Source organism: Megascapheus bottae, chromosome 8 (assembly GCF_031878675.1).
Source record: "Megascapheus bottae isolate mThoBot1 chromosome 8, mThoBot2.hap1, whole genome shotgun sequence".
Classification (NCBI taxonomy): Eukaryota; Metazoa; Chordata; class Mammalia; order Rodentia; family Geomyidae; genus Megascapheus; species Megascapheus bottae.
Window position 1 is genome coordinate 25,520,254 of NC_143516.1, and position 13,592 is coordinate 25,533,845.

The 13,592-nt window shown below is 36.3% G+C and overlaps 1 long non-coding RNA gene across 1 annotated transcript in view; it reads right to left on the minus strand.

Moving 5' to 3' along the window:
* Window positions 1-13,592, minus strand: part of LOC150059682 (uncharacterized) — a 722,023-nt gene that overhangs the window by 53,190 nt on the left and 655,241 nt on the right. The window lies entirely within an intron of this gene.

Below are 13,592 nucleotides of genomic sequence, written 5' to 3' on the forward strand. Positions count from 1 at the left end.
TGACAACAGATGCTGGAGGGGATGTGGCCAAGAGGGATCACTACTACACTGCTGGTGGGAGCACAAACTCATTCAACCACTATGGAAAGCAGTATGGCAGTTCCTCAAAAGGCTAAACATAGAGCTCCCCTATGACCCAGCAACTCCATTACTTGGCATTTACCCAACCATCCAGAAACAAGGGAATACTAAATCCACTAGCACAACAATGTTCATTGCAGCACTATTTACCATAGCAAAGATATGGAACCAACCCAGATGTCCCTCAGTTGATGAGTGGATCAATAGGATGTGGTATTTATACACAATGGAATTCTATGCTGCTGTCCCAAAGAACAAAATCACCCCATTTGTAAGGAAATGGAAAGACTTACAAAAAAGCATATTAAGTGAAGTAAGCCAGACTCAAAGGAACATTGGCTCAATGGTTTCCCTCATTTGTCATAATCAGTAGAAACCTTGGGCTCTCCTAGCAGAGATTTGCAATAGAGCAAAACCTAGATACATTAGGCCATACAATATGACGCTAAATGAAAGGACCTCTAGGATATAGAAACAAAAGCCATATAATGAGTGATTGTTGTCCTTAATGTACTATATTATCACTTATCTCTTTTGCTATCCCTTGGTTATCTCATATTGTTACAGTATTTCACTTTGTTATCTGATATATTGGATAAATGCGTATTTGGTTATTTGAAATTGGGTAGGTAAGGGGGGAAAACAAGATGAGGGGTGGGGGTGAGGGGAGGGAAATGGGGACCAAGACATGAGAAAGGGTATCAATATATGTGAAGTAATGTACCTTCCATCTGGCGAATGTAATGTAACCCTTCTATTAATTACAATAAAAATATATGAAAAAAGTCTGATTTGTATTTCTCAAAACTGTCAAAGTCATTAAAAAGAAGTAAGGTCTAAGAAACTGTCATAAAGAAGAGAGGGGGGAGGAAGAAGAAGAAGAAAAAGAAATCTTAGATGATATCTTGGGACAAATGCAGGACATTAGATAAGAAAAGAAACACTAAGAGAGTATATGTTTTAATGATAATATATTAATTTTAGTAAGTTAATTGTACAATGCAAGATGTTAGGGTAAACTTCACCAGGATAGGTAGATATGCTTTGTGCTTTCATCTCAATTTTTCAGTAAATCTAAAATGCTTCTAGCAAATAGTCTATTTGAAAAAAAAAATGAGTTTGGAATAGATACATTCTTTCAATGGGGAAGTATTCTACTTAAGATAGGAATTTCAAAAGTATAAATAGTTTCGAAAAGTGTGGCAAACATCCACCAACCATATGACTTATTCATTGTACTGGTAGAATATATCAGAATTGATTTGTGACGCAGCATGTAGATATAGAAACTGTCATATCTATGCAATGTATAACAAACCAGCATAGTGTGTGTGTGTGTGTGTGTGTGTGTGTGTGTGTGTCATGGGACTTCAACTCTGGGCCTGGGAGTTGTCCCTGTGCTCTTCAGCTCAAGGCTACTGACCTACCCCTTGGGCCATAGTGCCACTTCCCGTTTTCCGGTGGTTAATTAGAGATAAGAGTCTCATGGACTTTAGTGCCCAGGGCTGGTTTTGAACCCAAATCCTTAGATCTCAGCCTCCTGAGTAGCTAGGATTATAGGCATGAGCCACCATGCCCAGCTTAACTAGCTTTTTTAAAATGAATAAAATATTAAAGCCTTAAAATAAAATAAGGCTTGTGTTTATGTAAATTCAATATACATGTGTAGAGAAAGCATTGTTATTTTAAGAGAAGGGTTCCATGTACATCAAAGTTCCTTAAAAATATGACTTTAAGACTGAAAAGTAGAAAGTGAAAAAGAGAAAGAAGGAGGAAGGAAGGAAGAAAAAAAGGAGAGCAAGGAAAAGAGGGAGGAAGGAAAGGAGGGAAAGTGGTAGAGAAACTTTCTTATTGCAATCTGCCTTATAGAATTCTTGAAACCTCACATGCAGAAAACATAAAATGTTTTCTTTTATGATCAAAGAAAGGAAATACAAATACTCTGGATATATATGAGATGTGCTCCTAAATGTGAATTAAATGGGCCAAGACAGTAAACAATTACATGATTCACAGATCAGGGTGGCAGACCAGTAAGAACCATCAATCAAATACTTTTAAAACAGTTATAGTATGGTAGAAAATCATGGCATTCTTAGCAATTAATATAGTTAGTGCTAGGTGTCTGCTAATTAAAATGTGCTGGTAAAACAAATACATTTAAGTAGTTTTATCTAAAATTTACCTTCTTAATTTCCATCCCCAACAAGGCATAGTATCTTTTCCTTTGTTCTAAAGATATAATTTTGATTTGAAATCTAGTGTTTCCTCATTCTCTCTAACCAAAATAACTCCAATCCCACTTTTAATATTTCAGAAGAGTCCCTGAATTATTAATCCCTAATCCATTTCTAAACACAGCTGACCCTTAATGTAATTGAAATTAACTCATTTTTAAAAATAGATGTGAAAAAAAAGGTTGAGAGCTAAAATAAGAGAAATCTTGAAGGCAACCCGAGTCTACAGTCCCATTTCTGAGTCCTGTGGGGCTTGATGTATCACAATTAAGAACTTTTAATGTTGGAGTGGGGGAAGGTGGAACGTATCATACCAAAGATTGCAAATCCAGTGTTTTCAAAGATGACTGTTTTTGTCTATATGATCATGCAAACCAGATCATAAATAATTTCATGTTCAACCATGACAGATGTTTCATTAATGAAATTCAGGATGCTCTTGTTATCAAGATCGTGTTTGGATTTTAGATTTGCAGATATGGCATTGTGGATGTGCAGAGCTCTGCTCTGCATTTCAGTATTTAAAAATATATACATTTTAGGGGCCGGGAGTTTTGCCTAGTGGTAGAGTGCTTGCCTAGCATGCACGAAGACCTGGGTTCAATTCCTCGGTACCACATACATAGAAAAAAATCTGGAAGTGATGCTGAGGCTCAAGTGGTAGAGCTTTGAGAAAGTGCAAGAACAGTGCTCAGGCCCTGAGCTCAAGCCCAGGACTAGCAAAAAAAAAATTATATATGTATATATATATATACATTTTAATTGATTCCTTTACTATTAATAATATAGGACTTATTGATGATAATTGTTCAAATACTGTATGTTGGGGATTTTTAAGGATAAGTATTATCTGTCCTGACACAGATGACTTCTCAGTTGCCTTCAGCCATCTGCCTGTATTAAAATTTTGTATGACCCACAAATGATACTATAAATATTGAAATGGTTCTTGTCAGAAAAGTTGTTCCCTTCCAAAGTACAGCCATTTGGGTTTTTGAAAAGTGTAGTTATGTCCACTCTTTCAATGTTAACATCACGTGACTCCGTCTTTCATTTTGACTTTTTTTCAAAATTGTGAGCCTAAGATTTAAAAAGACAGTCTGAGATGATCTTGCCTAAAATGCCTACTATGGAAATAATTTATCATATATGTTATGTTAGTTTTATCCAGTGGCTGTAACAGAGTAATACCAATCTAGATACCTATGAAAACATAAGCTTATTCTCTCTTGTATCTGAAGACAAAAAGAAAATCCAAATTAATGTGTGAGTATGACTAGATAAAGTTCTTTTAGAAGAGCCTTTAGAGATTGTAGAGATGCTTAAAATAAAAATATGTAGCTATGAATTCTGAAACCAATGTTTATATTTTGCTAATTTTAGATGAACTATTATAAACAAAGAACAGATGGCCAAGTTAGCAATTTGAGTAGAAGCTAAGCAAAGGAAAAAAAAAGAATATAGATGAATTAGTCTCTATCAATAGTACTATTTTTAGAGAAAACAAAGTGTTATGAATGCTATGGTAGGCAGACATGTAAGAACTGTACTATATAGCGTATTTCAGATTGTATCCTTGGAACATACTTCAGCACTTGCCTTCTATTATGTATCTGGGATACAATATTACATTCCTATTACATTGAACCTTTTCATGATCTCTGGGTATGAGTAGGACAATCTTGAAGGTAAGAGTATTATGGTATATTTTTTAGATCCAAAACATGATAAATTCAGTTGCCTTCTTCTGTTCCAAAATACAGCATAAGACACAGGTGGCTCATGCCTGTAATCCTAGCTACTCAGGAAGCTGAGATCTGAGGATAGTCAGCCTAGACAGGAAAGCCTGTGTGATTCTTTTCTCCAGTGAACCACCTTAAAGCTAGGAGCAAAGCTGTGTATCAAGAATGTGAGCTCTGAGCTGAAAAAATTCATAGACAGCACCCAGGCCCCGAGTTCAAGCCCATGACTGGCATCAACAACTCCCACTCCTTTCCCCAAACAGAACTTTAAGTGTATTCCATTTTGATGGCTAAGCTAGTAGACATTTTCCTGTGTAATGGTCCTAGCTAATAGCCTAATTTTTGGCTTCATTTCAACATGGCTTTTATGTATAAGATTGTTTATTTAAAAATATGATTTTTACTCTGATTAAGTTGGGCTTATTTGATAAAGAAAGAAAATGAAAGAACTACTGAATATACATGAAAATTTGCATACTTACTTATACAGGTAAAACAGTTTTAGAATGCTGTGTCTCCATTGTGCTTCTCAGCAAATAAAAATAAAAACTGTATTTCTATTCTGTGAATCATCTAATGAGCCTTTCTCTTCATTTTGTGAACACTCTCTTCTTCAATTTCTAAATGTTTACTCACACAAAGAAAGGTAATGATTAGGATAACTATTACAACAATAACAGCAGCAACATACTCTGTTCCAAACCACTCAGATATTGCCATCATTACTCCATTCCTCAGATGGGGACCATTATATATTTCATAGAATGAGCTTAAGAAATTTATACCTTTCTATGTCGCTAGACATAGAGCCTTTTTCATGTTAGCCTTTTTTTTTTTTGCCATTTCCCAGGCTTGAACTCAGGTTCTAAGCCCTGTCCTTGAGCTTTTTTGAGGCTAGAGCTCTACCACTTGAGCCACAGCACCATTTCCAGCTTCTTATTCTATGTATGTGATACCGAGAAATTGAACCTAGGTTTTCGTGCATGCTAGGTAAACATTCTACCACTAGGCCAAACTCCCAACCTCATGGTAGCCTTCTCTTCATCTGGACAACACTTCTCAGTATGAGATGAGCTTATAAATTCCTTTTCTTATTTTTTACAAGGCCTGGGGCTCAAACTCTGGGCTAGAACTCTATTCCTCAGCTCCTTTTTGGCTCAAAGTCTAACACTCTACCATTTGTGGTATATAGCACCACTTCCAGCTTTTTCTGTGATTCGTTAGAGAAAGGAGTCTCAGCAATTCTCAGATCTCAGCCTCCTGAGTAGTCAGGATAGGAGAAAAAGTGTGAGCCAGGCTCAGTATTTTCGTAATGGTAAACAATTCTACATCTCAAAGATTACTGGTGTAAACACAAATACTCCCCAAAAGTTTCTGACAACCAGCCTAATAGATTCTTCAGAGCTATACCAAAATCGAGTAGAAAACAATGACTCGGGAGCTCAGAAATGTTTCATTTGTACTCTTATCACTATTATCCTCTCATTACTAGGCTAGATTGCCTAGTAATTACTTTTAGGTTCAAATGTCTCCTAATCTGAAATTGAGAGCTCTTGATACTTATCATTTGGGGGTCTCTTGTCTGAGCATTCTGAGTCTGAGTAAAAAATAAAAATAAAAATAAAAATTCATTGGACTCACTATGCCCTATTTAAACTACATTTCCATCTCTCTGGCCAGAATGTTTAGACAACTCCAAGAAGGGGCCAGATGTTTTGGGACATTTGATTAACGGCAGTTATCCCTCTGAAAGCAGGAGGGATTTATTTTGAGATGTGTACTGTTACTCCGGCTGCTGTTCCAAAGCTGTGGGTTGTTCTTTCCTTTTGCTGTAGCAGTACTTTATAATTTCAGTAAGATTCTCTCTGCATGAAATAATGTACTTTAATGTAGATTTCCTGCAGCAATCCACAAATACTTCTCTGTGGGGTTTTATGTTTCCACCATTTCACTGTACTCATATCACTTTTAAATTCATTTTTACTTACATTTTTATAATGTTCACCCTGACTTGTAATTTTAGCCTTGCGAAGTTTTTTTTCGGTTGTACTCTCTCGAAGTCTGAGAGCCCTAGAATTCTGTAATAGAACTTGCAAAATTCTCTTGTTCTCGGACCCCAATTTCAATATGGAATGATATGTCTTAGATCACAGAGTAAATGTCAACAAGGTTAGCTTGGTTTACAAAACAAAACAGACAACTTTTGGTAACTCGCCTGATGGAGTGGTTAGAGGTAGAATAAAATTTTTGTATAAAACTACATATATATATATATATATATATATATATATATATATTTTCCAACTCCTGGATTGGAGGTTTTGGTTTAAGCTTTTTAATTCCAGTTCCAATTTCAATAAACTTTATTGGCATGGAAAGGAATGCAAGCATGACTAGAATCCATAAATTATGTTGTGACTTTAGGGCACCAGGTCTCACAGAGGTAATAGGATTTTTCCCTCCTTGCATCTCCATTTCCTATTAAGTAAGGGAAGTGGAAGAGAATATTTTAGTTCTAGAAAGACAGAGAAGAAGAGGAAGAAAATGTACTTCTTCCTATAGCTGCTTTCTGAATGAAACATGAGCCAGAAGGAAACATTGTTTATAAAGAAATGTAAGAAAAAATTCAATATTTTCTTGTAAAATAACATGTCTATCTAGGAAAACATTCGGTTTTATGAAACCCAAGGTTTATACTACTTTGTGGGCTCTTTCTGAAAAAAATTAAAACATACAAAACTACACTCAAAAAATCAGTACTCAGGGGCCAGGAGTTTGGCCTAGTGGTTAAAGTGCTTGCCTAGCATGCACGAAGACCCGGGTTCGATTCCTTGGTACCACATACATAGAAAAAAGCTGGAAGTGGTGCTGAGGCTCAAGTGGTAGAGCTCTAGCCTTGAGAAAGTCCAAGGACAGTGCTCAGGCCCTGAGCTCAAGCCCAGGACTGGCAAAAAAAAAAAAAAATCAGTATTCAAAATGACAAAACAAATTATATAAATTTTTTTAATTTTTGAAAGTTGATTAATATCACAAAATTCAAAAATGAGGCATTTTTAGTTCTCAATTGTCTGCCATACCTTTATTCTTTTCATCTCTTTTATTTTATTTTATTTTATTTTATTTGGTGGGTCATGGGTCTTGAACTCTGGTCTGGACATTGTCCCTGAGTTCTTCAGCTCAAGGCTAGTTCCCTACACCATGAACCACAGCGCCACTTCCCATTCTTCTAGAGATTAACTAAAGATAAGAGTCTCACATTCTTTAGGTTCTCTAGTGCCCCGCCGTGGTGGCTTTGAACTGTGATCCTCAGATCTCAACCTCCTGAGTAGGTAGGATGACAGGCGTGAATCACCATCTTATCTGGCTCTTTCTCTCTCTTTTTAGTGTGTGTGTGTGTGTGTGTGTGTGATTTTCAAGTCCTTTTACATAGGGATTTCAATGTAACATTTCAATTTATGCATATAATACATCTTGATAAAGGTCACCCATTCATCACCCTGCCCTCTATCTATCCCAACTTCTACCCTCATCTAGGTCATACTTGTATACATTTCCTATAATGTTTTTGTTTGTATATTTGATCACTCCTGATATGACAAATATTTTCACTACTGTCTGCAGTTAGAAAGGAAACATATTGCAGTCTGTGCTCTACCATACACGGTCAAATGTATTTTAAAGTAATTGGAGTTTAGAAATCTTTACTTTCACTTCACAATTCATCACTGGTAATGCCATGCAGAGACTGTCCTATAAGCAGAGATGCATTGAGCATGTAACTTTAAGGGTAGATACACATGGCTTTACAGCCATTTATAGGACCACATAAGTCCTATAAATCCATTTGCATAAATCTCATCCAAAGAAAGAATTATGGGACATTTATAATTGTGCATGTGGCCTTATTATGTTCCTGACAGAAGAGTACTTGTATCCTGAGTAGTCATCTTTCTCTTAATTGCACACATTCAATGCTTGGGAAAATAATCTCAGCTTTTGGCTTATTTCAAACCTTTGCCTTTCAGCACCTCTATATGTCTAGTACCAATTACTATACAGCAAGGTCATATAGTCTTATCGTCTCAGGTCCTGCATCTTTATATGGTGACAATTATGTAGAATGTTATGGAAATTCATTTTCCATTCATACACAACTATGAATAACATAACTATGTTTGGAAGTGTTTGCAAGTCATTAAAAAATATATGCTGCAAAGCCAAAGTTTCTCAGCTGTTGGCACTGCCGACATTAAAAGCTAGATTAATCGATTTGGAGGAGGGGTTATTTTTTTGAATTCCAGGATATATGCCAGCTCCCTTATTTATTGACTAGATATCAATAGGACTTACCCAACACCCATCAGATTTCCTTAAAAACAAAAACCAAAACAGACTTTATTTTTTTCTTCCCTGGAGCTGGAACTCTGTCCCAGAGCTTTTTCACTCAAGGCAAGCACTGTACCATTTTCTTGTAGTTAATTGGAGATAAAAATCTCACAGACTTTTCTTTCCATGCTGGTTTCAAATCACAGTTCTCAGATCTCAGCCACCAGTAGGCTAGGATTGTCAGCCACCAGCCACCCAGCACCCATCTGATTTTTATACCCAAATATTTCCTGGGAAACAAAAATCGCTCCTGGTTAAGAACCACTGTACAACACAAACTATATGCTCAACTCATTGTATCAATTACTCATTCAAATCTATCTCTAACATAAAAATATGACATAGACCAAACTGAAAAGAAACGAAGAACCCAGTAGGATATCTTCCCCCTCTTCTCTTTCTCTTTCTCCTCCCTGCTCTTCTTACTCTCTTTCCTCCCTCTCCCTCCCCTCTTTTTGTTGGCCTTAGGGCTTGAACTCAAGGGCTTAACAGGGTGCTATTTCTGAACTCTTTTGCCCAAGGCTAGTGCTGCCACTTGAGCCACAGTCCCACTTCTGTGTCTTAATTGGAGATAAGAGTGGCATAGGACAGACTTTCCTGCTTAGGCTGGCCTTGAACAGCAATTCTTAGATTTCAGCCTCTTGTGTAGCTAGGATTATAGGCATGAGCTACCAGCACTTCAGTACAATATATTTATTTTCCAATTTTTCATAAAGCATAATATCATAAAAAGAATTAGTATTAAAATCATCCCCAAATTTCAGAAAGAATTCAATTTAAGTCTATTAATCTGACTCCATTATTAACCAATTTCATTTGTGCTTAAGGTCACAAATAGTCACTTTGGGTATTTTTATATTCTATTGCTTGAGGGTTTGTGAGGTTTCCAGCGGGATTTGGTTATTTTAGTGGTGCTGAAAAGCAAAGAACCTCCGTCAGTGGATGGTTCTGGGGTTTCTTACTCAGTATTACTCATCTTTATCAGTAGTGTGGGGTTGCTGAAAATGAGGACACTAATTCCTTCATATTAATAAGTCTTCTACTCTCTCAAGTTAGTCACTTCTTGTTTCCTGTTCCAGACAATCCTATTTTACCCTTAAGAAGCAATGAAAAAGGATAGTAAAATTTCAGATCACCAGCTACAATCAAGGACAACTTAGTTCTGAGTTAATAAATTAAACTCTACAGACCAGTAATAAAATGGCCTGAAGTAAGAGGTGATGAACTACAGATAAATGATTGTAGCCCACCAAAATGGAAGAAGCCATTTGATATAATACCAAACATCCAAATATTTGTGTATAATACAGAGAATCTCTTCTAATGCTTGCTTTACTCTACTGTCACATCAATTTCCTTAAAACGGACATTCTGAAAGAAATAGAGTTTGGTGGCTCTTGTTACATAAAAGAAAAGTCTACATTTATTGCCTTGCAAGTTAAGGAAGTTATGATCTTCACAATCTGCTACCTCTTTTTATAATTTATTTTATGTATTGATATTACCCAGCCCATGTTATGAACACAGAAGCAAACTTATTGAAGTTAAGAAGATTCCCTTGAACATCTAAATGATTTATAAATTTACTTATGTCTCAGAAACCTGTAAGAAATTTTAAAGTCAAATATAGCTAGTAACTTTATTTTGGTCTCCAGATAATCTCGCAATCTACAATAACTTCAAACTATGGAAATCAATCTGGGGAAAAAAATGTTCTAAAGACCCAAATGATTCTGTGTTTCTTGTTACCTCTATTTTCTCAGAATGAGGGAGAGATTTTTTTTCAAATCCTTCCTAACCAACTTCAACTTTTAGGTTTAAAGCTGGGTGTAGCTATTCTGGAGGCCGAGATCTGAGGATCAAGGTTAAAAGCCAGCCAGGTCACAAAAGAACCTGATACTCTTATTTCCAATTAACCTCTACAAAATGGAAAGTGGGGTTTGGCTTAAGGGTAGGGCAGCAGCCTTAGGCTGAAAAGCTCAGGGACAACGCCCAGGCCCAGGGGTAAGGCGGTAACCTTGAGCTGAAGAGCCCAGGGGCAGTCCCCAGGCTGAGTTCAAGCCCCAAGACCCACAAAAGAACAAAAAAAATAACCTAACTAGGTATGTGTTCCATACTAAAGAGGATTTCTTTAAGAAAAAAAAAAGCCAAGTGTGTTGGCTCCCACGCGTAATCCTAGCTATTCAGGAAGCTCAGTTCAAAGCCAGCCCAGGCACTGTGAGACTCTTATTTCCAATTTATCACTAGTAAAGGGGAAGTGAGGCTGTGGCTCAAGGGGTAGGGTGGTAGCCTTGAGCCTTGAGCTGAGACACAGCGCCCAGACCCAGAGTTCAAGTCCCATGACTCTCAAAAAAAAAAAAAAAAGAAAGAAAGAAAGAAAAGAAAAAGAAAAAAAATCCTTTAAGGCTAAGAAATTAAGTATTAAAGTAAGAGTACCTAAATTAAAGAAACTAATAAACTAAACATTAAACTGAGTTAAACATATTTTATTTTCTAGAAATGTGGTGTTTCTCAAACATAGCTAACAATGAATACTAATATTATTTGGATATAAGATTTCAGAATGCTATTATAGTAACTGAGAATATGAGATTTGACATCAGGTAGTTTGGTGTTCAAACTGGCTCATATCTTTACCAGCAAAGTGATCATAAAAGTTAATTAATTTTTCTAAGGCTCTGAACTATTGTTATCTGTAAAGCTGGGATCAAGGAAAAGGAGTAGAGGAATAAAGAAAGAAGAAGGGGAAAAACACAGTCAAGAATTCAATGCATATCCTACAAAATTTAGAATGAAGGAAAGGGTGGGTAATGGAGGAATGGGTGAGAATGTTGACAGGGTTGACATTGATCAAATAAACTAAATTCATAAACTGCTTTGTAAGACTACTTGTAGATAATTTAGAAAATTGAAATAAAATAAAATCTTTTTTTCTTTTTTTTTTTTGCCAGTCTGGGGCTTGAACTCAGGGTCTGGGCACTGTCCTTGAGCTTTCTCAAGGATAGTGTTATAACACTTGAGCCACAGCACCACTTCCGGCTTTTTCTGTGTACACACTCCCAGCCCAAATAAAACAAATTCTAAGTTGCCAGGGAAAGTAAAAAGAAATAACCTGCTTAGAATATTATTATATAATTTGAAACTAGCACAGAGGAAGTACCCTGTACATTACCGAGTATACATACATTCCGGTTCATGTTTGAGAGTGTCTCTTTGGAATTCTGCTTTGATCTCTTTATTCATGTCTGCAATCATCTCCTTGAACAGAGTCATGTTTCATGTCTCTTCAGGTGTCATTTCTTTGGATGGTGACATCTCTCTCGTCCCCTCACTCTTGTGAGCGTGTCTCTTTGAAAAAGCATTCAAGAAGCATCAATCTGATGTCACAGAAAAAATACTTATACTAACTTAAGAAATCCAACATGATAAAATAATTTAAACAGGAGGGTAAATAAGTGGGAGACCATGTGCTCTGTTATCACAGGGCATAAAATATGACAGTCACGTGGAAGGTATATTCTTCCACAATGGCTCTGAGAAAGTATTGGTAAATTTATAATTCATAGGCAACCAGGCTATTTTACACGTACACTCATGTATATTTTCAGTCTAAGAAAGACATCTGCAATTGGTAGGTCAAAGAGAAGTGACTTAACACAAGAAAACTATTGGGAAGTCTTGAGAAGACGTTAGAATGTTACAGGAGAAAGGAGAAAGCATACAGAACTGAAGACTAATCGTTCCTTGAGCAAATTTGGTCACTAAGCTGCTCCTTCATTATATTAAGTGAAATGCAGAACTTCTTCTGTGGTTGACATGGAAATAAATCTCACCCTTCAGCTTCCCATCTGACAGCCTGGATCCCAAATAGTCCCCATTAGAAGTGAGAGAAACAGATGGGAGGAGAACAGGCAGAGTGAAGATATTTGTCACCTACCGTTGCTAGAGATGACAGAAATTAATTGCCTCTTCAGCTGTGTTTTCACAGCGGGTTGTTTGTACCTCCATTGTGCTTACTGTGTTTGCATTTATTCCTAATTCTTTTCCATTTGTCATTATGATTGTCCATGGTGCTAACCAATGGATGGTAACTTTCACTCTTGGGGAAGTGAGTGCCTGTGCTTTATCTATGTCTCCTCAATGTCAAGTACAGGACAACAAATCAATCAGGAAAAGGAGAGGCAAAGAAGGAACTGCCATGTTGGAAGGTACTGAGTGGTATGATGTGTGAGAAGGAAGGCTGGAACTTGGATGAGTTGAAGTGGGGAAAAATAGAAGTGGAAGGTTAAAAGGAAGGTAAAGAAGATATTGCTGTTAGACTAGTTGCAAAACCTGGTTTCCCATTCCCTCACATTTTCTGATTATTGCTGACAGCTTTGCAGAGTTGCGCATGACAATTTATATTGAAGTAGTTTAGGACCAACTTTTCAATTTATTTCACTACTAAATAATTAATCTTCCCCTTGGGCACTTTAGGAAGCTGATCAGCTGTTGGGTTGCCACTGGACAAAGTATAGCTCTGGGATGGCTCTTGTCACTTTAATTTAGGCATCATTTTTCTCTAAGAAATCATACCTTTAAATCCAAATCACATAGTTGCTTTTTAATAAAGAGGTAGATAGCCTTCATTCAGAGACAGTTCAGATACTTTACCCAGTCTCCATAAACATGTCCAGTTGCACTGATTTATACAATCTGTACCAAGATTTATTTACAATGTTTGTAAGATTTGGGGAGAGTTGCTCATGTTAATTTTTTCCTTCAAAAAAAAATAGTCAATGATAACTCACAGAATAACAATGGATCTGATAGAAATCTTAGAGCTAAGAAAATTCTGAGTTAAAGATGCATAACTTTACATTCTTTTTACTCAATAGCTTTCAGAACACAGGAACTATTCTTACTTCAAATCTACCATAGCAAATGATTAGTTAGCTGATTAATTAGAAAGTAGCTTATAAACCAGGCTTCAAGATCCATTATGAATTCTTAAATTTCTGTAACTTGGCATTTTTTATCCAAAACTATTTAAGAGTAGTGGTTATCCCATGAATCTACAAAACTAAAATAACTGTTCTTTTTGGAATAATTTTGCTTATTGATCAGTACTATACTTAACCGGTATATTCAAACATAAATAAATATA